Raw genomic sequence first — 25,020 nt, 5'->3', positions numbered from 1 at the left:
TGCTTGGCACAGCGCTCACTTCCGGCCACCAGAGTCGGCGTTGCCAACCCTCCCAGCCCTGCGCGACCCCCTCCTCTGCTCTGTGCCAACCGCAAGCCATCGCTGTACCCTCGGCGGGGGACGCAGGGCCGGGGGCCTCCCGCCTGTGCCCCTCCCCGCCTGCATACTCTGCTGATCCACAACCGGACTTCCCTGGACCCTGGCCTTGGCCAGCTGCCTGGGGCCTCCCAAGCTGTCCCCAGCCCCTGCACACACTGCCACTAACAGGCTCCTCTGTCTGGATGTTCACTCCTCTTGGCTGCGCTCTCTCGGAGCCCCAGCTGTCCCCACTGTTTGAATGTGAGTCTGCAGATGATCCTAGATGCCCTTCCAGGTTGTCACACCACGTGTTCATGGCCACCCCGTTCTGGCGGGGCCTCCCGCTATGCATGCCCAGGTGGCACGTGGGAGGCCCTGAGAGCTGGGCCCCGGCGAGGGGGGCAGTGCAGATGGGTGGGTTGTCTGAGGGAGCCTGGGGTGCTGACACCGCTGGGGTCAGGTGAGGTGTTGCAAGGAGGGAAGGCGTTGCCTCAGCCTGCAAGCCGATTGGGAGCTTCACCCACTGCCAGCAGCACAGCAGGGTGGGGTGACATCGCCCTGGAGATAAGCACCACCCGGCCAGCAGCTGCAGCCTCCCTGCCTAGGCGATGCAGCTCCCAGCAGCTACCGAGATAGCGTCCACAGGGGCCAGGCCGCAGGCCTCAACCTCCCACACAGGGTGGTCCCCAGGGTTCTCTGTTCTCCAGTGGAGTGAGCCCCTGGTGGGACAGGTGGGTGCTCCCTACTGCACCACAAGGGAGCGTAGCCTCCAACCGACATGGAGCTGCGGGACCCCGCTCTGGCTGTGGCCTCCTGTATTCCCCAGGCAGTGCGCCCCGTGGCCCTGTGCTCTTGGTTGGCTCTAACTCAGGGCTCCTAGCTGGCTCCACAATGTGCTGCTTCAATCCACGGCTGAGGCGCCTGTCCTGACATCCAGGCCGGAGGAGCCTCCAGAGGCTGGGAGCCCACGCCTGACAGCAGCAGGGACGAGGAGCCCCAGCCTTGAGCGGAGGGCAGGGCTCTGGGGGCTGCTGGGCTGGTGCAGGGCATGCACAGGGCCTCGGGGGTCCCCATTCCGGCAACTTCCAGGCCAGGCTCTGAGTGGCAGAGCTGGGCAGAACCAGCCCCGGAGCACCCCTGAGCAGACCCTGGCCCTGAAGAGTGTGAGACTGTGGTGAGGGGTGCACAGCCACGCTGCTCCCCATCTGCAGAACGGCCTTGTCCCCAGTCGAGTCGGTGGGGTACGGTGCAGGTCCATTGGAAGAGTGAGCGCTGGGTGTGGGGGCCTGGGACCTCCTGAGGGCTCTGTTCTCTTCCACTTGGGGGTCCCCGGGTGCTGCGTCATTGTGTATTGTGGCAGCTGCGGCTAACCAGGGGGCTGCAGGCTGTGCAGGGTCCTGTGTTGTCTTCCGTGGGCCCCTTGAACTGTGCCTGTGCTCGGGACAGCGGGAACAAAGCCTGGTAGAGCTCCCCAGGATGGAGATGTTTGAGGAGCTCCTGCCCCTGACATGTGGCCCAAACCTCAGCCTGGGGTGGTCAGGAGCTCCGCCTTTTCACCCCAAGTCCAGTGGCCATGTGCGGTCTCCATCTGCTAATCATCGCTGCGGGCTTCGCAGACAGACATGGAGCAAATACACCCAGGTGCTCCTATACGTTGGAATCAGACCCAGTTAACACCGACGCTGATTTCCACTCGAGGTTCATCAAAATGCAAGCCCCGAGGTTCCCCGGGAAACTCCGAGGAGGCTGTTTCAGGCTCTCCGGCCCAGGGACCTGGAACCTTCCCCAGCCATGTTCCTGGGGGGGTCACCCTAAGGAGGCCCCGTCCTCCACGGCCTCAGGGACGGGACACGGACTTGTGGCCTCTCCAGGGTGGAGGCCTGGAAGCCCCCCTCCCTCAGACCCTTAAGCCCCAACACGAAGCTGCCTTGGGGTCCACGGCGACGCCAGATGGACAGGCCACGTGGCCGGGCGGGTCAGCAGGAGGGAGGGGGGCAGGGCGCTCCTGGAGGTTGAGGGCGCACCGCCCGCACCGTGGTCGCGACTCCCAGTCTGTCCTGTCATCGCAGCTCAGGGCTCCGCCTCAGGACCTGGGGAGCCCGGCTGTGCCCGCGGGTCTCGTCCTGGGCCCCTGTCGGTGCGGACCCCTCTGCGGAGACCCTCCCGCTCCCGCTTGGCCCGGCGGCGTGGCTCCTCCGAGCACCGCCGTCGTTTCCTGCACAACCTCTGGGTCCTTCCTCGTCCATCCCGCCCTTCTTACACCCCGACGGCTTCTGAAACTGATTCCGCAAACGCAAAGGGGCTCTCGGGAGACAGTCTCAGAGCCCCGCAACCCGGGCGGGGCCCCGGCGCCTCTCGGCGCCCTCTGGTGGGCGGAGCGGGGAGCGCCCAGCTCCCAGGCCGCGAAGGCTGGGGCTCCCGAAACCGCGCCCTCCCCAGAGCCCTCCCCGACCGACCCGCCCGCAGAGGAATCAGGTCCATCCGGGCCGGGTTCTGCCTCGTGGGGGGATGTGGGCCCTGGCCTCACCTGCACCTCAGGGGTTTTAGGACACATTTGTTAGGCATCCCGTGAGAGAAGCCCCCCAGGCCCCGGGTCCCGGCTGCCCCTGGCCCTGCGTGCTCCCCCACACTGCTCTATCCTGCGGGTCTCCTCAGGGACTACACAGACAGGCACATTGGCTTGTCTTAAGCCCAGGAAACTGACTTCCCTCAGCCCTGATTAATACATATATCTCTATATCTCTATCTATCTATCTATCTATCTGTATTTTTTTCTTTTGAGTCAGGGGCTCACTGCGTAGCCCAGGCTGGCATAGAACTCTCAGTGATTGTCCTGGTTCAGCCTCCTGAGGGCTGGGACCGCAGGCAAGCTCCACCAGGTTGGCTAATTAATTCTTGATTAGGCCCTGATTACTGTATGAGGCCCAGACAAACTCGGGGCTCATTTCTGCCCCATCCTGGGAGAGGAGCTAGCTTCCTCCTCGGCATTCATTGCCAAGCTTCTCTGATGAGAATAAACAGTTCTGATGGCGGAGAGAGGAGCCTGGGCTCACTGCACCAGCATGCTGGCCCGGGAGAGACAGCTGTGACCGGTGTCTGTGGCCCCGAGGAGCGTGGGACACGAGGTAGGCAGCTCGGGCAGGGAGGCTGACAGCTGTGCCAGGCCCAACTGGGGGCAGGGCAGAGAAGCTGGGAGGGGAGGCGCCGCCTGCTGCCACCCGCTTCCGGGGCCAGCGCTGCCCAGGGCACTGGGTGTCCACCCACCCCCCTGGTTTGGTTCGGCCCTCCTCTCTAGCTTCCCGGCCCTTCTCCTGCGCAGCACTGTCCCCGTGCACAGGGGCTGAGTGATCTGTCCCCAGCCACTGGCTTCGCTTCTCTGTGGCCAGGATCTGGGGAAACAGCAGGCAGAGCGCCCAGTCTGTGCCCGGGACCTGCCCACCAGGCCGCAGCTGACCCACCACGGAGAGGCAGGTGAGGGCACGGCCTGTGCAGGGCCTCACACCAGGGCATTGGACAGCTCCCACTGGACACGTGGGATCAGAGGGGGTGGCTGCCTCCTGGCCGCACAAGCTCCCCCATCCCGAGTCCTTGTTACCCCTGGGGCCCCCAGAAGGAGGTATCCCCAAGGCCTGTGGGGGGGGGTGTTCCCCCTCAGGCAGGCAGCCCTCCCGGTTTACCTGTCTCCACCCTGCCTGCTCCTACTCTGGGGCCCGAAGGTGGGATCCCGGGCACTTGGCTGGCTGCACCTCCAGAGTTTAGGGATGAGCCCCTGGGATCACCAATCTCCCCAGGCTGATCTGGCCCAGGGTTTGGCAGTGCTTGGCAGCACCATCCTTGCCTTAACATTGGGCCTGGCTGACATCCCGTCCTACCTTAGCCCCTGGGGGACCTAGAGTACAGTGGCCCTGTGTGGCAAGCATCTGTCTGACACCCACATCTACAGTGGCCAGAGGAAGCCTGGGCTCCCTGAGGCTCAGAGTTGGGGCTGGGGCTCTGAATCACGCACAGGAGCCTCTGGCCAGGGCTGCACATGAGCGGTCTGGAAACAGCGACACCCAGTGGCCACACTGTGGCCACACCGCACAGGCCCTGCCCTGTCCAGCAGGGCACAGTGACCTCCCAATAGGCTGCGGTGGGCTGCACCAGGTGCAGAGGGCTACAGGAAGGTCCAGAGAAGCAAGTCCGGTACCCACCCTAGTCCCACCCAGGGCGGCTCAGCAGCGACTTGTGGGCGCAGACCCTGCAGAACGGATGCGAGACTGGGGAGGCTGGGCGTGCACTCTGTGAGCGCAGGCGCAGTGATCTCCTGTGGGGGGTCTGGGAACAGATGGGACGGAGAGAGGCGGTGGGAGGAGGCGGTGGGCCTCACCGGGGCGCTCATCCGGCCACAGGAGCCCTCTGAGCAGAGAGGGGCGCAGTGGGCGCCAGGCCCAGGAGGGTCTGAAGGTCGGCGCCCCCGGGGCTGGGAGCAGCCTCCAGAATGGGAGGGCACAGAGAGGATGGGCATGGAGGGCAAGAGTCCGGCTCCGACCCCGGGTCTGCACTGACCAGAAGGTGGGCCAGCTGCCCTGGGTGGGTCCCAAGCCCTGCTGGGCTCCAGGAAACGCCTGTGGGGTCCTCGCCTCTGGTCCCCTCCGACGGGTGTGCCTCCCTGGTCTCCTCAAGCTCCCAGAGCCCCTGACCCCATACCCCACCCCACCATTGGGGCAGCTGGACGGACTCTCTAAAGCGGGGTCCACCCTGAGACCCACCCAGCCGCAGGGGTCTGGTCTACATTGCAGGGACCCTGCTGCACCGCTTGGACAGCCCCAGACTTGTCCTGGCTCTCCCTGAAGCCAGCTCCTCGGTGGCGTCCGGCCACACTGTGGACCCACACAGCACGGCTGCCTCTGCCCTGTCTCCACACTGCAGAGCTGCCCTTGCCCTGGCTGGCTTCTCTGGCTTCCTGCAGTCAAGGACGGACTGTGGCTCGGAGGCCTGCAGCTGAGCTCTGCAGGTGCAGTTGGAGGGGGACCTTGGGGTGGCTGAGGGTGGAGCCTGGTTCAGGAGGCAGAGACGGGGCTCCCTCTAGTTCCACATGCCCGTCAGGCCCAGCCCGGACTGGGACGTGCCATCTCATGGGGCAGCAGAGGCAGCTGAGAGGAAAATTCCCCGCAGGACGCACAGGTGGGGCCTCGTGGTCCCTGCACATTGCAGTTGCCCTTGCCACCCTGTCAGCCCTGTTGCTTTTCTCAGGCCCCTCTGACCCTGCCCTGTTCCCAGCACTTGCCTGTGTTATTTTCCTGGCAAGTTTTGACACCAACTCCAGACATCATGTTTTCAGCCAAATCTTCTCACGTGCATGTAAAAAAGCGGACATTTTCTTGCAGACCCTGAATGCCATTATAACAGTGAATTAACCTAATTCCCTCCTGTCATCTGAGAGCCTGTCCAGAGATGCACAGAGGTCCCAACTGCCTGCAAAGTACCTTTGGAGGTCCTGAGGTTGGTCGGTGTGGAGGCATCCTGGGCCCCAGGGCATGGGTGTAGCCAAGCAGGCCAGGCCTGAGCCCCTGTGTTTCAACAGAACGGAGGTGGGCTTCTGCTACCTGCTCCTGCTCAAGGGAAGGCCTCATTCCAAACCCTGCCTCAGTTCCCCCCGGGTGGGACATGGTAACACGAGGCGTCAGAGCATCTGATCCAGGGCATCTCTAGTCTAGAGGTGGAAATAGCCCGAGAGGGAAGTGATTTGCCATGGTGCCCGGGGAGGGGCCGGCCTGGTCTCGAAGGAGGCCAGGAGCCCATGAGGCCCCGGCCACGCTCCCTGCAGGGGCAGGGTGTGTGTTGCCCGCCACCCTGGGCTCTCACTTCCTGCCAGGGGCCTCCTTCGGGGGAGGGAAGCAGCCCAGAGTTTCACCTTCTCAGGAGCCCAGAGCCGGAGGCTCCTGAGTAGGCTGGAGGTGGGAAAGGAGCGGAGCTTGGGAAGGCCCCCAGGACATCCCACCCGGCCCACCCCCTGGCTGGGCTGTACTCCTGGGGTGTTTATGCCTCGAACTCAGTCCCCAAAGTCAGAGAGTGACAATGTTTGGGGCAGGGTTACATGGAGTCACCGGTGGGGCCCTGGACGGCTTTGTAACAGGACGGAGAGAGGCCTAAGCCCAAGCTTGAGCGGCTCCTCCATAGCAGCAGGGCAGCCTCAACTGGCTCTTGGACTTCCAGCCTCCAGCGACTTGAGCCACAGAAACCTGTCCTTTATAAATAAGCCAGCCTGCAGTTGTCAGTTATAGCAACAGAAGATGGACCAAGACTAGAAGTCCCAGGGGTCCGCGCTCAGATCTTGTCCTCCCTTGCCTCTACCTGCCCTGGCTGGGGTCCTGAGAATGTCTTCATGTCCCCTCCAGGCTGCCCTGACCTGGTGCATGTGGGCGGGGCAGTGTTCTGAGGCCTTGGGCTCTGGCTGACCACTCCCTAGACACTGTCCTTCCAGGACTGTGAAGCCCTAAGACTCCACATACGGCCAGAAGCAGCCAAGAGGCTAACAGGAAGCAGGTTCTTGCTGGCCTGGCTGGGACCACAGGTCCCTGGGAGCCCCAGGGAAAGCAGGGCCCCCTGCCTTGGCAGATCCACGTGGGAAGGGCAAAACATAAATCACAGATTGGAAGCTGGATTCTGGGCTGCTCTAGGCCAGCCTGAGGGAGCCCTGTCCTCAGTCCTCCAGACTGTGGCTCTGCCTCTCCTCAAGCCCGTTGAAGAGTGGAGGCTCCTTCCCCTTGTACAGATGAGGAAACTGAGCCAGGGCCAGGGCAGCAGCCTCCCACGGACATCCTCTGTGGATAGAGCTGGGCTGCAGGGCAGGCTGGCTGAGCTGGCCTGAAGAGGGGCTGGGATGTCACCTGGGCCTCTGGATGCTGGACCCCGGCCAGTGTGCACCTGATGGGCTGTCACCTGCTCTCGGGGGGACTCATCCCATCACGATGCCTGATGGCGGGAGGTGTTTGGAAGGTGGGTGCCTGGGCCCAGCAGGACCTCCAACTAGGCCTGCCTTTGTGGCTCCTGTGGGACAGGGATGGCCTTTCCTATCAGCTGTAGACATATCCTGGGGTCTGCACTGGGGAAGCTACGTGGAGCCCTCTGAGCTGGGTCACTGGAGCCTGGTCTGCTGGCCTTTGGCTGTTCTCTATTATGGCCCCCATGCCTCTGTCTCCTGATATCCCAACCACGTGCCGCTGCCTTGCACCTGTCCCCAGGACTGAGCTGGGCATGAGTGCAGGTTCTGCGTGCGAGGAGTGGCCAGGAAGAGCTCTGCCAACCTCAGCTCCCGAGGAGCAAGTGAAATGGGAGTTTATTCCCAAACGCCTTCCTCCAAGGTCAGCCTCTCTTCTGCCAAGATCCAAGAAAAGATTTGATTCCAGTCATTTCTGCTGCCAGTTTCATTTTGCAAAGTCATCTTCTGATGGTGAGGCTGAATCACACCAGGGCACACTGCATGCTTCGGGTGGAAGCGGCTCTGAAGTCCGGTTGCTGGACCTCCAGAGGCAGAAGGGACTTCAGAGATGGTGGCTCTAAAAGGCTCCCCGTTTACATATGGGGACACCAAGCCAGGGAGAGGGAGCTCTGCCCAGAGCCGCACAGCTAGTCAGGCGGAGCTGGGGAGGGGATGCAGGTGCCCCTCCTCACCAGGGCAGAAGCCCCCTGCGGGCAGCAGGGCAAGGGTGCTCTGGCGTCCGGCCATCAGAAGGTGCTGAGCAGACAAGCCAGCCCCTGTGTGGACGGCTTCCCCTGGCCCCGAGCTGGCACCACCCCTTCCACAGGCACTGGAGGTCGTTCTGACCCGTGGCTCTGTGTTGGTCAGCTTTCCTATTGCTGGACACAATACCCAAAACCCACAAGGTAGCAGAAGTTTAATTTGGCTCACGGTTCAGGGGTTTCAGTCAGCCGGCTCCCAGGCAGGAACATCCCGGTGGAAGGCTGTGGTCCAGGACAGCTGCTCACTTCACGGCAGGCAGGAAGCAGAGAGAGGAGGAGCCAGGCAGGGAGGTGACCCTCCAAAGGCGCAGCCTCTGGGCCTACCTGCCCCAGGCCCACCTCCTAACAGCACACTCAGGCACTCATCCCCAGGTCAGTCCACCTCAGAACCCATCACAGGAAACGTTTTGTTGTGTTTTGTTTTTTTGGGTACTGGAGATCGAACTCAGGTCCTTGCGCTTGCAGGACAGGAAGCGGAACCACTGAGCTAAATCCTCAGCCCACAGGAAACGTTTTGGATCTAAACCCTAACAGGCTCCAAATGGGGCTGAGCTCAGAGATCCAGCACACATCTGGCACCATGACAGTGGGCCCTAAATGCCCGCCCTCAGCGGCCTCCGAGAACTGGGACCTGGGCATGGAGTCTGTGCCCACTCACTGGGAGGGGGGCTGAGGCCTGGAGCAGGGAGCAGCACCCCTCATCCCCCACAGCAAGGCCGGCAGGGGGTGGCACCGCCCTCTTGCAGGTCAGCTGCGGAAACCTCAGCTGCTCTGCAGCATCCTGGTCTCAGGTGTTCTAGTACAGCAGTGGGGAACAGGTGAAGACACTCAGTCAGAGGCTTCTTTTTTATTTATTTTTTTTTTAGTGTTTCAGTATTCCATCTTTTTATTTTATTGGTGCATTTTAGATATAGATAATAACATTCATCATAGGGAATTTGTATCTGTACATGATATATCTTGCAACTTCTTTTTTTCCCATTCCTCTCCCCTCCCTTCAACCCTTCTTCCCTTCCTTATTTACAAAAACTTTGTTTCCCTTTTTTCTTCTATTCTCACTTTTTTTCTTTTCCCTTCCTTTATGTGGTTTTTGTCCTTGGCTCTGTCAATATGGTATACTACACGTATTTATTTGGGTATGTTGAACCATCCCTGGATCCCAGGGATGAATCTTACTTGGTCACAGTGTATAACCTTCTTGATGATTTGCTGCATTCTGTTTGCCAGTATCTTATTGAGGATTTTTACATTTATGTTCATTAGGGAGATTGGCCTGCAGTTCTCTTTTTCGGTTGGATCCTTCTCTGGTTTTGATATCAGGATAATGTTTGCTTGCAGGAATGAATTTGGGAGTATTGCTTCCCTTTCAATTTCATTAAAGAGTTTGAGAAGTAGCAGCGTTAGATCTTCTCTAAATTTCAGGTAGAATTAAGAAGTGAATCTGTCAGGCCTGGGCTTTTCTTTGTTAGTAGGTTTTTAATTATATATTCAATTTCATTGACTAATATTGGCTTATTTAGAATTTTTATATCTTTTTGATTCAACTTCGGTAATTCATATGTTTCTAGGAATCTGTCCATTTCTTCTATGTTTTCCATTTTATTAGAATATAGGTTCTCAAAGTAGGTTTTGATGATTTTCTGGATTTCTACAGGATCTGTTGTGATTTTTGTGCTTTTCATTCCCAATTGTATGGCTTTGAGGATTTTCTTTCCTTTTTTTTGATAAGGTTGGCTAAAGGTTTGTCAATTTTATTTAATCTTTCAAAGAACCAACTCTTCAATTCATTGGTTCTTTGTGTTGTTTTCTTAATCTCCATTGCATTAATTTCTGCTCTGGCCTTTACAATTTCCTTCCACAAATGAGATTTAGATTGACTTGCTCTTCTTTTTCTAGGAGTTTGAGGTTCAACATTAGGCTGTTTATTTGAGCTCACTCTGTTTTTCTGACATGGGAATTCACTGCTATAAGTTTCTCTTGTAGGACTGCTTTTATTGCATCCCATAAGTCCTGCCATGTTGTATTGGCATTATCATTTAACTGTAGAAACTGTGTAATTTCTTCTTTAATTTCATATGTGACCTATTGGTTGTTCAGGAGGGTGTTATTTAATTTTCACATATTTATGCAGTTTTTGTGATTTCTTTTGCCATTGATTTCCAATTTTATTGCACTATGGTCTGATAATATGCATGTGATAATTTCAGTTCCTTTGCATTTACTTAAGCATATTCTATGAGCTAGTATGTGGTCTATTTTGGAGAATGTCCTGTGTGCAGCTGAGAAGAATGTATATTCTGATGTTGTAGAGTGGAACACTCTGTACACATCTACTAAGTCAATTTGTTCAAAAGTTTTGTTGAGTTCTGATATTTCTTTGTTGATTTTTTGCCTAGTTGATCTATTTGTGACAGTGGTGTACTGAGGTCACCCATTACAATTGTATTAGTGTTTATTTGATTTTTCATGTTCATGAATATTTGTTTTATATAGCTGAGTGCGCTGGTATTTAATACATATATATTTATGATTATTATCTCTTCCTCTTGGATTGTTCCCTTTACAAGGATGTAGTGACCTTCTTTGTCTCTCTTAATCAGTCTTGGCTTGAAATCCACTTTGTCTGCAGATAGAATAGCTACCCTTGCTTTTTATTTCTGGGTTCCTGTCACATAGAGTATTGTTTTCCATCCTATGATTTTCAGTCTATGAATTTCTTTTTGAATTAAATGTGTTTCTTGTCTGCAGCATATTGTTTGATCTTGTTTCTTGATTCATTCTGGCAGTCTGTTTCTTTTGATTGGTGAATTGAGGCTATTTATGTTGATGGTTATAGCTGATATGTATTTACTTATCTTTGTCACATTATTTTCCTGTTGTTCATTCTCTATTTCTCCCCCATTTAATTACTTGCCTTGCCTTGTGGATTCATTCTGTCAGAGTACATGGAGTTGTAGTCCTCATTATCTCTTTCTAGAATTTCCTTCAGAACATTTTGGAGTGTTGGTGTGGTGGTCATGAATTTCTTCAGGTGTTCTATGCCGTGGAAGTATCTTATTTCTCCATCAATTTTGAATGATAATTTTGTGGGGTACATCAATCTGGGCTGGAAGTTGTTTTCTTTCAGGGCTTGAAATAGTTCACTCCGAGCTCTCCTTGACTTGAGGGTTTATGTTGAGAAATCTGCTGTGTTTCTGATGGCTTTCCTTTATAGGTGATTTGTTTCTTTTCTCTAACAGTTTTTAACGTTTTGTTCTTGTGTTGAATTTTTGAAATCCTGACTATTATATGCCTTGATAGAGATTTAAAATTTTTTTTATCATGGCTAATTGGAGTTCTATATGCCTCACTTATCTGTATGTCAAATTCTTTTTCCATGCTTGGGAAGTTTTCTGCCATTACTTCTGTGAACAGGTTTTTTATGTCATTTGCACTATCTCCTGCTTTTTCATTGACTCCAATCAATCTTATGTTATTCTTCTTTGCATCATCTAGCAGCTATTGGATTGATTTTTCATAGTCCCTTGCTATTTTTAAGAAATCTTTCTTTTCATGATTGCTAACCACAATCCTGTCTTCTATATCTGATATTCTGTCCTCACATTGGCTTATTCTGCTATATATAATTTCAATGGAATTTTAAATTTCCTGGATACCTGTTTGAGTCTGTTTTGTAGATTCCATTTCTTTCCTATGTTGGGCATCCATGGTTTCTATCTTTTTCCTAAGCTCTTCTATTTTTTTTTTTTTAATTTGTACCTGGTCCATAGCTGCTAACCATGTTTTTCATTATGGTCACCATCTCTGTAGTTATCTGAGAAATTTCTGATTTGATTTTTTTCTAGAGCCTTGTTCATCTGCTTTGTTACTTCCACTGTTACCAATTCAGAGAGTCCAGGTGGGTAGCTTTCAAATTGTTCCACCTCACTGCCCCCTGGGTTTGCCTTGGATGAGCTGGAAGTCTAGAGTTGCAACTTGCTTAAGTGTCTCTCTCTCTCTCTCTCTCTCTCTCTCTCTCTCTCTCTCTCTCTCTGTCTCTCTCTCAATCAATCAATAAAATTTTAGTTTAATTTATATATATATAATTTTAGTTTAATTCCTGGATTGATGTCTGCAATTTGTTTATGGCAGGTAGCTTTATTGCTAGTATTGAGAACCCTTAGGAAATGACTACTTCTCAGAGATGTCTGCCAAGTGTAGCTGGCTTTTGGCTTTTGAGTCTGTTGCAAGATTCTACCTCTTCAATTTATTGGGGATGAGAAGTTGCTGCCTATTTGGCCTAGCCCCTGGTTCTTTGACACTGGCATGGTGTTATTTATGACCCTTAGGCAATCTCTGTTTGGTATACCAGGAAGAACAACTGATTAGAACAATTATGTCACCTTGGCTAAAGTAGCACAATCAGCAATAACAATAGCATCAGACACAGCCTTGAGAATGACAAACTTTGGTACCTATTAATTTGGCACTTTTAATCATATGAACTATATTATATATATATTGTGTATATGAACAAAATCTAAAACAAACCAGAAAATATGGCAATTTTGCCCTCAGGGGATAAAATTTAAAAGGGCTTAGTGGGAAAAATAGAAGAAAAGGAAGAGATTAGAAGCAAAGCTGGAGGACAAAGAAAGATTATGTGAACTTTGAGAAACCAAGAAGAAAGGAAGGAGAGAAGAAAGAAATAAAAAGAACAATAGAACAGAACAACAACAACAAAAACTAGAAACAATGTTCACACTCATGAAAAAGCAAGAACAATCAAGGAAAAAGAAAAGAAAAAAAAACCACAAAAGAAGAAAAGAAGAAAAAAAAATGTCCAGTTCAAGGCCTGTCTCTGCTGTCACTGGCAGACAGAGTGGGCAGATAGAGCCCAGATCCATGTTGATTAATCCCAGCAAGCCTGTTGTAGATTTACAGCAGGATAGTGGATAATCCCAGCAAGCCTATACCTTTAGTTCCACTGAAATTCAGGCTGATTTCTGGCTTTGAGCCTGGAACCTGATTCGTTCAGCCTGCAACACTCTGTGTGCCTTCTGCTGGCTTGAAATTGGCTCCCTGCCAGCTTGAACTCAGTTCCACCTCACTCTGACACTGGGAGCTACTATATGGAGCCAAACTGAAGCTGCTCTGAGTTCCGACCTCAGTTGTCCCCTGTCCACAATGGAGACCCACCAATCACCCTCTCCTGGGAGATGCCTGAACCCAAATAACTCACCAGTCACTGCAGTCCCCTGCATCTACTGGTCTGTTCCCCTGGTACATTTCTCCATGTAGGCCTCTGGGGTTGCCAGTAGTCATTGTAGATCTGGAGGTTTGAGTGGTCCCTCCCATGCAGTGAGTCAGGGCTCAGGGAGAAAGCATAGCTTGCCACCTCCTTTTTATGCATTCAAGTCTCTCTCTTTGCTCTCTCTGTGGGCTTCAATTCTTGCTTCAGATCCTTGCTGGGTCCCGGGGACCTACTTCCCTCCTTCTTCTCTTCCTCTTGCTGTTGTAGTCCAGCATCTGGACTCAGAGAGGCTATTTCTCTGTTCTTCACTCTGCCATCTTCCTGGAAGTCCTCTATTTCTTATTTAAAATTTTGAATCCACCTGGAGTTTTGTGTGTGGAGAGAGGAAGACACCAAGTCCTCTGTTCCACAAATGGAGTTTGGAAAAAGGGCAGACTTACCCCCATTGCCTTTGTCCTGTGCTAAATCACTTTTGATCTATTTTGTTCAGTTAATCTTTTCATTGTTTCCTTTATCATTATTGAATTGTTTTAATCATTACAAACTTAAGGTTGATTTGTCATAGGACAAATTTCTCTGAAAAATTTCTCTTTATCTTACTTCACTTCTTTCCCCTGCCATGCACTCTTATTTTGCCTAGACTGAGAATGAGCTTAAGTCCCTAAAATTCCTTATGATTTTTATAGAAATAGCATCAAACGTACACGTGTTAGTTTCTCCTCCTAGAAAGTTATGTCCCCCAATTATTCAGTTCAGCTCTCCATCTTTAATAACATTTCATAGATTTTCTTAAAATAAAGAAGTTATTTATTATTAAACTTACTTTATTACTTTTAGAATTCCATAGCTGCTGTGATTGGAATCTATCTTCCTTGATATATATTTAATTATGCTTTAAAATATTTCAAAAAGTTTCACAATACATACATACTCATCATCAGATTTAGCAAATGTTAACATTTTTGTAATTTTTTTGCCTTGGATTCCAATTTTTTAAAGAAAAAAAAGTGTTGTTTTTTGCTGCAGTAATCAAGATAGTGGCAAAAGGAAAGACAAACTGACCCATAGAACAGAACTGAGTGTCCTCACACAGGCTGGACACGGTGGCTGGCACCTGTGGGCCAGAGAGCCAGAGGATGCACAGGGAGAGGATTCTGGGGTAACGGAGCCAGCTCGCCTGAGGTGCAGGCCCTGCTGCAGTGCTGCACAGTGGGGCTGGAGAAGCAGGAGAACATCCTCACAGCCATGGCCAGGCCAAGACTGATTGGGACAAAAAAGCACCAACTGTGAAAGGAAAAACTGGACTTAAACAAAAACTTGTTCATCCAAAAGCCATCAAGAGTATAAGTAAGTAAACCACAAACTGGTAGAAAATATTCACAGCATATATGATTGACAAGTAAATTTTACCTAGAAACTGTGTAGCTACTTGCAAGTTAATTACAAACATTTGCAACTCAGTAACACCGAGACAAGTATACAGTCTTTTTTTAATGGGCAAGAACTGGAACAGACACAACAAGGTGCACAAATGGACAATGAGCACATGAAAAACCTCTTAGGGTCCTTATGCAGCAAGGAAATGCCCTTCCAGAACAGCTAAAATATAGCAAACTGAAGAGACCAGATGTTGGGGAAAATACAGAGCAGCCAGAACCTCTTGATGGGCGTGGAAAATGCTGCCAACACTTTGGACAACAGTTCCACAAGGTCTTAAACACCAACCACATGTCCGTTACATTGTTGGGTGAGGACCCAGCCACTCCCTCCCATTTGTTCAGGAGAAATCCTAGTGCCCGAAGCTGAGCCATGATTCACCACAGCCAGACTAGAGGCAGCCCCAAAGCTCAATAGATCCGCTCAACACCTCCTGGAAAGTCGTGAACCTATCACACTTGGCAGAAAACAGCAACAAGCCAGGGGTGTAACCCACGTGTGGTGGCCCTCGAGGAGCAGGCTGAGCAGGTGACTCTAGGGCCCAGAGGTGCACACCATGTGGTCCAGCTCACAGGACAGTCCAGAGCAGGCAAGAAAATCTCAGTGACAGAAGCCAGATCAGCAGTCACCTCTGGCCAGAGACGCGCTGAGAGGGACAGCAGGAGCTCTGTGTCCTCTGCTCAGAACCTGCCAGAGCGGGTGACATACACCTCTAAGCTTCTCACTGCCTGTGCACGGAAACCAACCCCAAAAGCATTCCACTGCTGCCACTGAAGCCTTTCCTCTAGTGTCCCCAGTCGCCTCTCCCCTCCCTCTCCGGACGTGACACCACGGGTGATGAAATTCACATCTTCATGCTTTCCTGTGTGTGTTGGACCCACAAACGTCAAGCAGACGTGTCTGTGCAGTGCAGCCATGTGCCGGGCCCCTGGCTGCTCGCACTTTCTGCCTGCACCCTGCTGGGATCCCCGGCTCTGCCTGCGCGGTCCGAAGTCCGTGCGTCCAGTCTGCAGGCTGGCGGGCGGGCAGCTGGTGGCTTCCGGTTGGGGACTCTGAACCACACTGCCATGGGCATCCCTGAGCGTGCCTGCCCTGGGCTGTGCCACCTGAGCAGACGCTGGGCTCACGGATGCGGAGGCCACAAGGGCCCGCCTCACTGCGCTTCCAGTCTTGGTTTGGGTTGTGCATCTTCTCCTGGTGTCCGCACCTCTGAGTCACCTGGCTTCCTCTCCTGCCATTTCACCTTCTTGTTGCCCTCGCCCCTGAGCTTTCTCAGGTTATGGCCGGTACTTTTTCTGTCAGAGCTGGTATTTGATCACCTTATTGATATTTCTCATTTGTTCTCTTATATATTTCCTAAGCAGTAAAAGTATTTCCCCTGGAAATAGTGATTATGTTTCTTTCTTTCTGATACTCAGAGCTGGCACGCTTTTCTCCCTTTGCACCGAGTGGGAGTGCCATGAAAATATGCCACAATAGCACCAAAGCAAGTTTTAACTTACTTGGAAATACACTGAGTTATTCATCCCAGTATTCATTCATTCCTCAAGTGTCCCTTGCCCTGTATGTTTTATGCCAGGCGCTTCATTTTTTAAACTGATACACCGTGGCTGCGTGGATTTATGGAGCACAGTGTGCTAAGTTGATGCTTACAAACTGCAATGATCAATCAGGGTAATTACAGCATTTCTGGCTCCTTAAACATTTAACATTTCTTTGTGCTGGGAACCTTTGAGCTCTTCCAGGTCTTCAGAAATGTATAATAAATTATGAGAGCTATGGTCACCCCACTGTGGTGTAGGAAACCAGGTCTTATCTCTCCTGTGTTATGGCTGGGTCTAGATGTCCCCCAAAGCCTTGTGCGGTCCTAAGTGGGGCTTTTTCAGAGGTGGCTGGATCTAGACTGTGTGACGCTGGAATTGATTCATGGTGCAATGCTGGGCTCAAGGGCACTAGGATGAAGGGTGTGAGTGCTGCCTGCCCTAAGCGACCTGGATAAGATATAAGGGATAGAAAAAGCTGTGGTTGCCCCTTGCTTGCTTTGCTATCTTCTGCCTGTCATGGACTGTTTCTCCTCTGAGATGCCCCTCTGCCTTGGAGCCAGTCGATTATGGACTGAAACCTCTACAAACTGTGAGCTAAATAAATCTTCCTCCTTCATCTTCGGGAGTCGGGTAATTTGTCTCAACGCATCCTGCCTTGCTGTACCTTGGTGCCCGCTACTCCGCCTCCTCCCATCCCCTTCAGTGTCTACGAAAGAGTGAGAATGTGTATTTGTCTTTCTGTGCCTGGTTTATTTCACTTAACACAAAGCCCCGGGGCTCCATCACTATTTCTACAAATGATGGGATTTCATTGGTTTTCAGCTGCACAGTACCCCACTGTGTATGTGCACTGTGTTTTCTGAGTCTCTCCATTGATCTGTGGACACCTTGGTTGACTCCACATCTTTTTATCAGGCCCTACCCAGTGCTGGGTACACAACAGCAGCAGACAAGGAAGACATCACGCCTGCTCTGCAGAAGAAGAGAGGGGTAAAGGGCAGAAGCTGAGAACCATACCGGTGCCAGATGAAGCTGAGGGAGAGCATCACGTCTGAGCGTGGTGGCGCCTGTGCCTCATGCTGGATTTTGGCAGCGGCCCCATCTCAGGCAATGCCTAGCTGAAGCGCTTGTACCAGGGTTACGCGTTGAGCTGCATCAGGGTATTTTCAGCATTAATCAGTATGACGTGGCTTCTCCTGCTTTAACACGTCATGTCATAAACTGCACAATATCTTCTGATGTTGAACTTTCCCGGGCGGAGACAGGTAGAGAGTCCCTGCCGTCCCAGGCCTGACTCTCCCAACAACACAGAAGGTGTTGCCTGGTGCTTGCCAGGCAGTGGTACCACTGAGGTACATCCCCAGCCCTGCAATTTAATTTCTGGTACTGGGGATTGAACTCGGGACCCTGGGCTTGCAAGGTAGGCGATGGCACCACTGAGCTAAATCCCTGGCCCTGCAATTTTAGTTTTATTTCTTCTCCTTCTTTTTTTTTTTTAGTTTTAGTTCTTAATTTAACCCAGGAAATTGTTTAATTTTCAAGGTGTTAGAATTTTTTCCTTGGTTCTGCTTTTCTTATTACCTCGGGGTCAGAAAACAATGGGCTCTCCAGTTTCTTCTCTGAATGACTTTGGAATGTTCTGGGGGCTCTGTGCCTAACTCAGACGCTGCCAGTGCTCAGGGGCTCTTGGATCACTGTGTCTGTCAGAGAGGGCTCAGGCCAGAGGCACAGGGCAGCCCCCTAGTGGGGAAGCTGCGGAGGTGGCCAGACTGAGGACCCTGGGGTGGGAGGCCCAGGAGGGATCCCCCGTCCCCAGGGTGCTGGGAGGGAGCTGCTCGCTGCTGGGGTCTGGAGAAGGCGGCTCTGGGGCCAAAGTGCTCACCAAGAGGCTCATTTCCCTGGAAAAGGAGGGAGAGAGGCGTGGGCAGGCATGGGCAGGCGTGGGCACACCCAGGCACCTCGGCGGGCACCTCATAGCACTGAGTCTCCTGCTCCACTGTCTGTCCTGGGTTTCTGTCTGTCTGCAAAACACAGCAAAGGCCTGGGTCAGGCAGTGCCCACGCAGTCACCACCTGCCTGCTGGGCAGGGCACTGCAATCCCCACACACCTCTCTCGTCCCCATTCCCCTGGCCAAGGACAGCATCCAAGCCACGTCACGGGGGTGTCCCCAGCCTGCCTTCACCCTCGCCAGCTCGGGCTGAGCAGGGGAAGAGTCCCACCTCACAAACAGCACCCATGCCAGACAGACGGACAGCCCTTCCTGTTCCCAACCCCTCAACCGCAGGCACAGGAAGCTTGGGCACGGAGGGTCTTTGTGGATGGACAGCGCTGGGGAAACAGGGCAGGGGTTGGGGACAGACTTCAGAGGACCTGTGAACAGCCCCACCCCCGGCCTGGGTCCCTGAGGATCTTCTGGAAGCCGCAGCCCTGCTGACACAGGTGGTACCCTGGGCTCTGGCCCAGCCCGCTCCACCCCACAGCCAGCTGCGATGGCCAGACGCTGAGTCGACAACTGTGCCCAGCAAACTCACCCAGGCCAGGGTGGGGGCTGCCTCCGCCCACCTGAGGGTCCAGCACCACCTCTCTTCTGGAGGCCCCTTCCTGCCTTTGAACTGAAGCGTGTGACATGGGCTCTACCTCCTGGGTGACCCAGTGCAGTGAGGGGCAGGGGCAGGGGCAGGGCTGTGCCACGAGGACAGATGCGGCGGAAAGGCTAGGGGGCTGCAGTGCACACCCAGGATTCCCGAGGACCCTGAGCAGCGGGGCCTCCCAGCACACTCCACTCCTTCCCACGGCTTGGAGCAGGAGGGGTCTCTGCTCTCACTTGGCATTTCTTTCCTTCACACACACACACACACGCACGCACGCACGCACACCCCCCCTAACAAAGGGTCCAAAAGTGGGTGGTGCAAAGTCCGGGGTCAGATTTCCGAGTCTGGGGGTCCCGCCCCGAGGAGGGGCCCCCTTAGTGCTGGGGGCGGCCCAGCCTGGCCACAAGCCATTGTGCACAGGACACGCACAGGCCTGCGAATGCTCAGGGACACCAAGCAGCTGGGGAAAGGGAGTCAGACCACCCAGGCTCCTGAGAGGCGCGCCAAAACGCCACGGAAGCCGGGCTCCAGCAGCCTTGCCTTTCCCCACACCGCAGGACACGATGTCGACCCTGCCCATCGGGCACAATGCTTGGGCAGAAGAGGCCAGGGTGGGGCCGCAGCGGCAGGGAGGCCTGCGGGGAGCTCTGCCGCCAGGGACCAGGCCAGGAGTGTCCCACGGTCAGTCAGCCCTGGGCAGTCTGAGCCAAGGGGGGATGCGACGGACACTGAAGCTTGGGCTCTAAGCGAGGGCCTCCCCACTTTTTCCCATCACGGCCTCAGTTTACCCATCGGCACCACGCAGTTGAATCCCTAGGGGCCTTTCAGCGTGGAATCAGCCAGGCTGTGTACCAACCCAGCCACGACGCAGCCCGAGCCCTGAAAGCGCCAGCGCTTTGTGGCACCCGGGGGTCCCGGTCAAGACCACCTTCCTACCCACGGCCGGCCGGGCAGGCGGCGCAGGCCCTGCCGGCTGCCCCTCCCCCAACAAGATGCGCGGCCCCGCCCTCTGTTGCTACAGCAACTGTGCTCCTGGGCGGTGCGTGGGGAAGAGAATGAAGCCCGGGCAGGGGATGGTCGCCATGGCAACCGGGGGCCTTCCGGGGGAGGGGACCTCAGGGGCGGGGCCTCTGTGGGCGGTGTCTAGGGGCGTGTCCCTGGGCGGGATCGCCGCGGAGCATCCTTCCAAGGAGCAGCCCTGGGGTTCACTTGTCACCCCTTAAAACTCAGCTCTGAGCCAGGGGCGTCACAATTTGTCCCTGGTGTTCTCCAGATTTGGCTTCATTGTTCCCATTTAAAACGTTGTTGATTCCTTGGAATTTTTATCCGCAGTTCTGGAAAAGGCTCGGCCAATATTTCACCAACTCCTGGAATTCCAGGAATCTTTCCCAACAGCTCCGGGCTTCCCCTTCTCCTGCGCGCGCGCCCTGCCTGAGGCTCCGGGGCTCGGCAGGGGCGGGCCTGCCACACTTGTCCCCTGCCCGCCACCCTCTAGTGACTTCCGCTGGGCGCGTGGCACCTGGGCTGTTTCCGTGGGCGAGTTTGGTTTCTGTACTTTGTTTTTAAAAATTATTTTATTGGTACACTTTAGATACACATAATGATCACATTCATCATAGGGAATTGTACATGATAAATTTTGGGTTTTTCCCCCAATCCCCTCCCCTCCCCTCAACGCCTCTTCCCCTCCTTATTTACAGAAACTTTGTTTCCATTTTTTCCTTCCATTCTCTCTCTCTTTCTTTCCCTTCCTTACCCCTGCCCCCTCTCTTTTCCCCTTCCCATTTGGACATTTTCTTTCTCTTTCCCAATATCTGTTATACATTTTGGTCTTTATTTGCCCTTTTAGTTTCTCACACCAGAGAAACAATGTGTGTCGGATGTATTTCACTTAAGAGTATGGTCTCAACCATACTTGGATTTTTGGAGTCTATTTTTCTACGATTTATTTTTATTAGGTTGAACAGTTTGAAATGACCATTTTCACAGGTCAAAATTAGCCGAACATTAACCTAATAGTCTTTCTATGTGTCTTGGTTTTATCTGGAGTCTACAACTCTGATGGATTCCTAAGGCTTTTTCTTGTGTTTAATATAATATTTTTTAGTAGTGTAACTTCAGAATGCTACAAAAAGAAAGTGCAGTCTCACTGTTTTGATCGGCATTCCTTAGCTGTGATGATCTTTCTGCCTGCTGTTGACCTGTTTTCTTTCTGTGAACTGTCTCACTTGTTTTCCTAGGATTTATTTCTGTTTATTTGGTGATTGCTCATGCTTTTGGCAGTGGGTCTGCTCAGCATTTCTATGCTTTAGGAAACCCCTTCATCTCCACATGTGTTGACATCGTTTTCCCGGAGTGGGGCTGGTCTTCTGGCTTGGCCAGTGGCCTTCGAGCCAGGCAGATGTTCACTGTGCATGAAGGCCATCTGTCTTCGCAGCGCTCCGTCTAGTGCCCACCCTGCTCCCGCCACCGTGAGGTATTGCCTTCGTCCACATTTCACTTCTCGTGAGTCAGTGTTTCGTGAGGAATTTTTCTTGATGCCCTGAATCAGATGGGAATTCAGCTTCAATTTTTTTACAGGGTCTGATAGCAGCTATTATATGATCTATTTTGCCAAATCATTTGAAATCACACCTTTATCATAAAATTTGATCCATTTCCACTTCACTACTGGCATCTTTTTAATTATTAGAATTCCTTGATGTCTTTTAATATCTGATTGGCAGATTCCCCCCATACTTTTCCTTTTTAACAGATTTCCTGGTTAGTCTTGCATGTTTGTTTTTCCATGTAAAGTTCTGTTGCTATTTTAATTGTGTGTTGAATGTGTAGATTTAATTTAGAGAAAACTGGATCTTTTACAATATTGCTCCTTTCTTTCTCAAAGCATGCTATCCTTTTCCCCTATTTTACTTCTTTTCAGTAGATCTTCAGTGTTCTATTCCTTCTCTTTTTGAAGAAGAGACTCCACATTTCTCATTGTTTCTGGGCATCGCCCCTTTCCGATTGCCTTGCGAAGTGGCTCCTGCCTCCCAGGCTCTCCCTGGTCATTGTTTCTTTGTGGGCATGGTCACCTTCCCAGTGATAATTTTCCTAACAGCCCTAACTTATTGTTCCCCATAGTTTTCAGGCATCTTTGGGTCTTCTATGTGGATGATCACATTATCTGTAAATAATGATCATTTTGTTTCTTCTTTTCTGATATTTTAAACAGAAAAACAAACCAACTGATTTTCTTTATAATCAGTACTTCTGACACCAAACCTGTGGGGTTTTCCCACACCCACCACTTCCCCAGCTCTCCCAGGGCCACTGGGTTTCCTGCAGCTCCACATGGAACCACATAACCTGGAGCTGGCCAGGGGCCCTCACTGCAGACACCAGCCAAGGAGGGGTCCCAGGCTACCCACACTTCTGTCTGATGTGGCTGCACACTGGGGTGCCATGCTGCCTCCTGGGGTGTGGTAATCTTCTGTGACAGCTCACAGCAATTAAGTACGCGTCTCCGTGGACTGGGGCGGATTAGGGTGCACCACCCTCCCAGCACATGGGTGTCTCCCCAAACCCTCGGGCTCTCCGCACCCTGTGCTCTCAGGATTCTCACGTGGGCTTCATGTCTTACTTCATCACAGCCTGGACTAGGAACCTTAGCGTGGGTGACTGATGAACAGCAGGAATGTGCTGTTCCGGAGCAGAAGCCCAAGATCAGGGAGTCAGGAGATTTATTATCTGGTGAGGCCTGGCCCTTGAGGAAGGCACCTGTGTCCCTAAACCTTGAATCTCTCTGACGGTGCCCATCCAGGAGTCCACCAAGCACTGCTCATTAGGACAAAAGCCACTCCTGTCCCCAGGAAATGCAAGGCATTTAGGAGCTCTGTGTCGGGGCCCAAATGCCATCCAGGAGCCAAATGTCCGAAAAAGAGGTGGTCTTAGCACAGTTGTCACTTGGAAGTTGTGGGGTTTGAGGAGCTTCCTGTCAGGAGCTTTGGGCAGAGGCAAGTGTCTAGTTCTGGTTATGCTGTGTTTTCCTCTTTTCCTAGCAGAGGCTGCGGTGTGCATCCCTCATGTAACGGGTGCTCCGGCTGCTTCTCTGTGGTATGCCCGCCTCAGTGCTCACATAGGTAACTCATCTGCTCCTCCCCATGCTGCTGAGGGTGGTGGGGAGGCCAAGGGACCAGGTAAGGACTTCTAGGCACCCTGGCAGGGGCTGGGCCATCCTGTGCGCCGGCTGCGGGGCACAGTGAGACCCCATGAACTGCTGCTCCCCAAGGGGAGGGACAGCCGTCTCTCAGGGCTCTGTGTTTGCTTCCTAAGTGAGACAGCCTCTCGGTCAAATGTCTTCTACTGAAACCATCCTGTTGCTTTGCATCGTGCTACTTAACTAACGTGGCGGACTGTGTTAGGGCAACCGACCCAGAGCCACTGCCGCATTCCAGCCGGGAGTTGAGCTGTGGGTCACGGTCGTCCCTGTATGTGACTGGACCCTGCCTGGTTGTGTTAGGCTTTTTTTTTTCTGGTATCAGGAATCGAACTCAGGACCTTGTACTTGCCCGGCAGGCCACTGAGCTACATCCCCAGCCCTGGTTGTGCTAAGTTTTGACACTAACGCTGCCATAAAGTTGGTTTTGTATTATGAGGTCTCTCCACCAGGTTTTTTGGTTGTATTTTGCTTGTTTTTTCTGCATTTTGAGACAGGGCTGGCCTGGAACTTGTGGAGATCCTCTCGTCTCAGCCTTCTGAGTGCTGGGATTACAGATGTGGGGCCCACACCCGGCTCTGTACTGGGTTTTGGCATCAGTGTTAGATTCTGACTTCACAAAAAGAATTTCATGTAAGAGAAAATATTTTTTGTCTATGACTTGTACTCTGAGTACCATTTGTTCATTCTTTTGACACCATAGCACACAGTATATTAACCATTGTTATTCTCTAATTATTCTGTAATGGAATTTTGTTTTATTTTTTCATAGAAGAGTGGTTTTTTGTATTTTCTTTATTAATATCTACTAGTATTACATTAAAATAAAAAATTTAAAAAAATATCGGAGGAAACAAAACAAAATAAAAAGAATCCCACAGATATTTTCCATTTTTTCCACTGCCGGTGCTCTGGTTGGACCTGGAGGGGCTCTTGTGGCGTTGTTTCTAACGTGTGAATGAACACGAAGCTTGCTGGGTCCAGCTGGCCGCTCCTCGAAAACTTGTTTCTTCTGTGTTGATGGCCTACTTGGGTCCAGTTTCTGACATTTTTATTTATTCGGAAAATAACTTATGTCTTGTATATGTTCATGTTATCTATGTAGACTATTTTATCACTCCTTTTTTTTTTTGGTACCAGGGATCGCACTTGGGTTTTTGCGCTTGCGCAGCAGATGGCAGAACCACTGAGCTAAGTCCCCGGGCCCTTTATCATTCCTTTTGCCATTGGTTTTCCTTTCGTGAGTTCTAATTTTTCACACCTCTGCTTTCTCCCACATTTCCCTTGAGGAGACCAGTCAGCAGGTTTCTCCTCTGGCCCCCGTCTTTATTTTTTATTTTATTTTATTTTTTTAGAAGAAAGTAACAAAACAAAGAAACCAAACTTTACTTGCGTTTAGCCATTAATGAATAACTCACAGTATGCACAAGCGGTGACACTGTACACGGTCGCAGATACATGGATGCAGTGAGGGGTCCCCACTTTCAAGCAGAATGTGATCAAACACAACCAACATAAAGTGCTTCAACTTTTTACTTCCAACACAGGGATCATCTAAAAAAAAAACCCCAACAATAAAAACCAAAAAAACAGCCCAGCAGGGAGAGGAAGGGATGGTCCGAGTGCTCCCCAGGCCTAGCGTGGTCTCGGTGGAGGAGCAGGACCTCTGGCGGACACAGGGAGATGCAGGTCCCGCAGCCTCCTGGCCAGTGTATGAGAGGTCCCTGGGGATAGCAGAGGGGCTGCTGCAGATGCTGACAAGCTAGGCCAGGCCGGCTGGCCACTGGCCAAGTGACCTGCCGGGGACAGGAGACTTTGGGAGGCCTTGCTGCTCCCTGGGGGCCATTGCAGCAGCAGCATTAGCAGTGGTGGAACTGCGCTGGGCTCTGTGGACCGGAGGGGAGCCAGGGCGCCTGAGGCAGGTGTCCCATTGCCACAAGGCTCCAGGGAAAGGACTAGATGGGGGGATCCTGCCAACAGCTCCTCCCCAGAGCCCAGACACGGATGGGGGGGTGGGGGGGTGGGGTAAGGCTCCCGGACAGCGCAGGGGAGGAGTGAGCAGAGGGCAGGGCAGGCCAGCAGGCCCCGTCCCCTGGGCTCCTGCCCACCCGCTGCATCCCAGGCCCCCTGCCCCTGGGAGAGGGTGGAGAAGTCAAAGGCTCCCTTCTTGGTGTGGACACTTAGAGCCAAGCACTTGGTTTTGGAAGCAGCAC

General features: G+C 52.4%; 1 long non-coding RNA gene across 1 annotated transcript; it reads right to left on the bottom strand.

Moving 5' to 3' along the window:
• Window positions 1-15,602: 15,602 nt before the first annotated feature.
• Window positions 15,603-19,586, bottom strand: LOC110346429 (uncharacterized). Its single transcript, XR_002390474.2, has 3 exons — window positions 19,398-19,586; window positions 17,900-18,038; window positions 15,603-16,989 (listed from the first exon to the last, which is right to left on the bottom strand). It is a non-coding gene; the product is annotated as an uncharacterized LOC110346429 (long non-coding RNA).
• Between the last annotated feature and the right edge of the window lie 5,434 nt (window positions 19,587-25,020).

The sequence above is a fragment of the Heterocephalus glaber genome, unplaced genomic scaffold, assembly GCF_053883595.1.
Source record: "Heterocephalus glaber isolate CG9 unplaced genomic scaffold, H.glaber_assembly_v1.0 deba00001226, whole genome shotgun sequence".
NCBI lineage: Eukaryota > Metazoa > Chordata > Mammalia > Rodentia > Bathyergidae > Heterocephalus > Heterocephalus glaber.
Note: the sequence above shows the minus strand (reverse complement) of the source record. Positions and strands in the feature narration are given on the sequence as shown.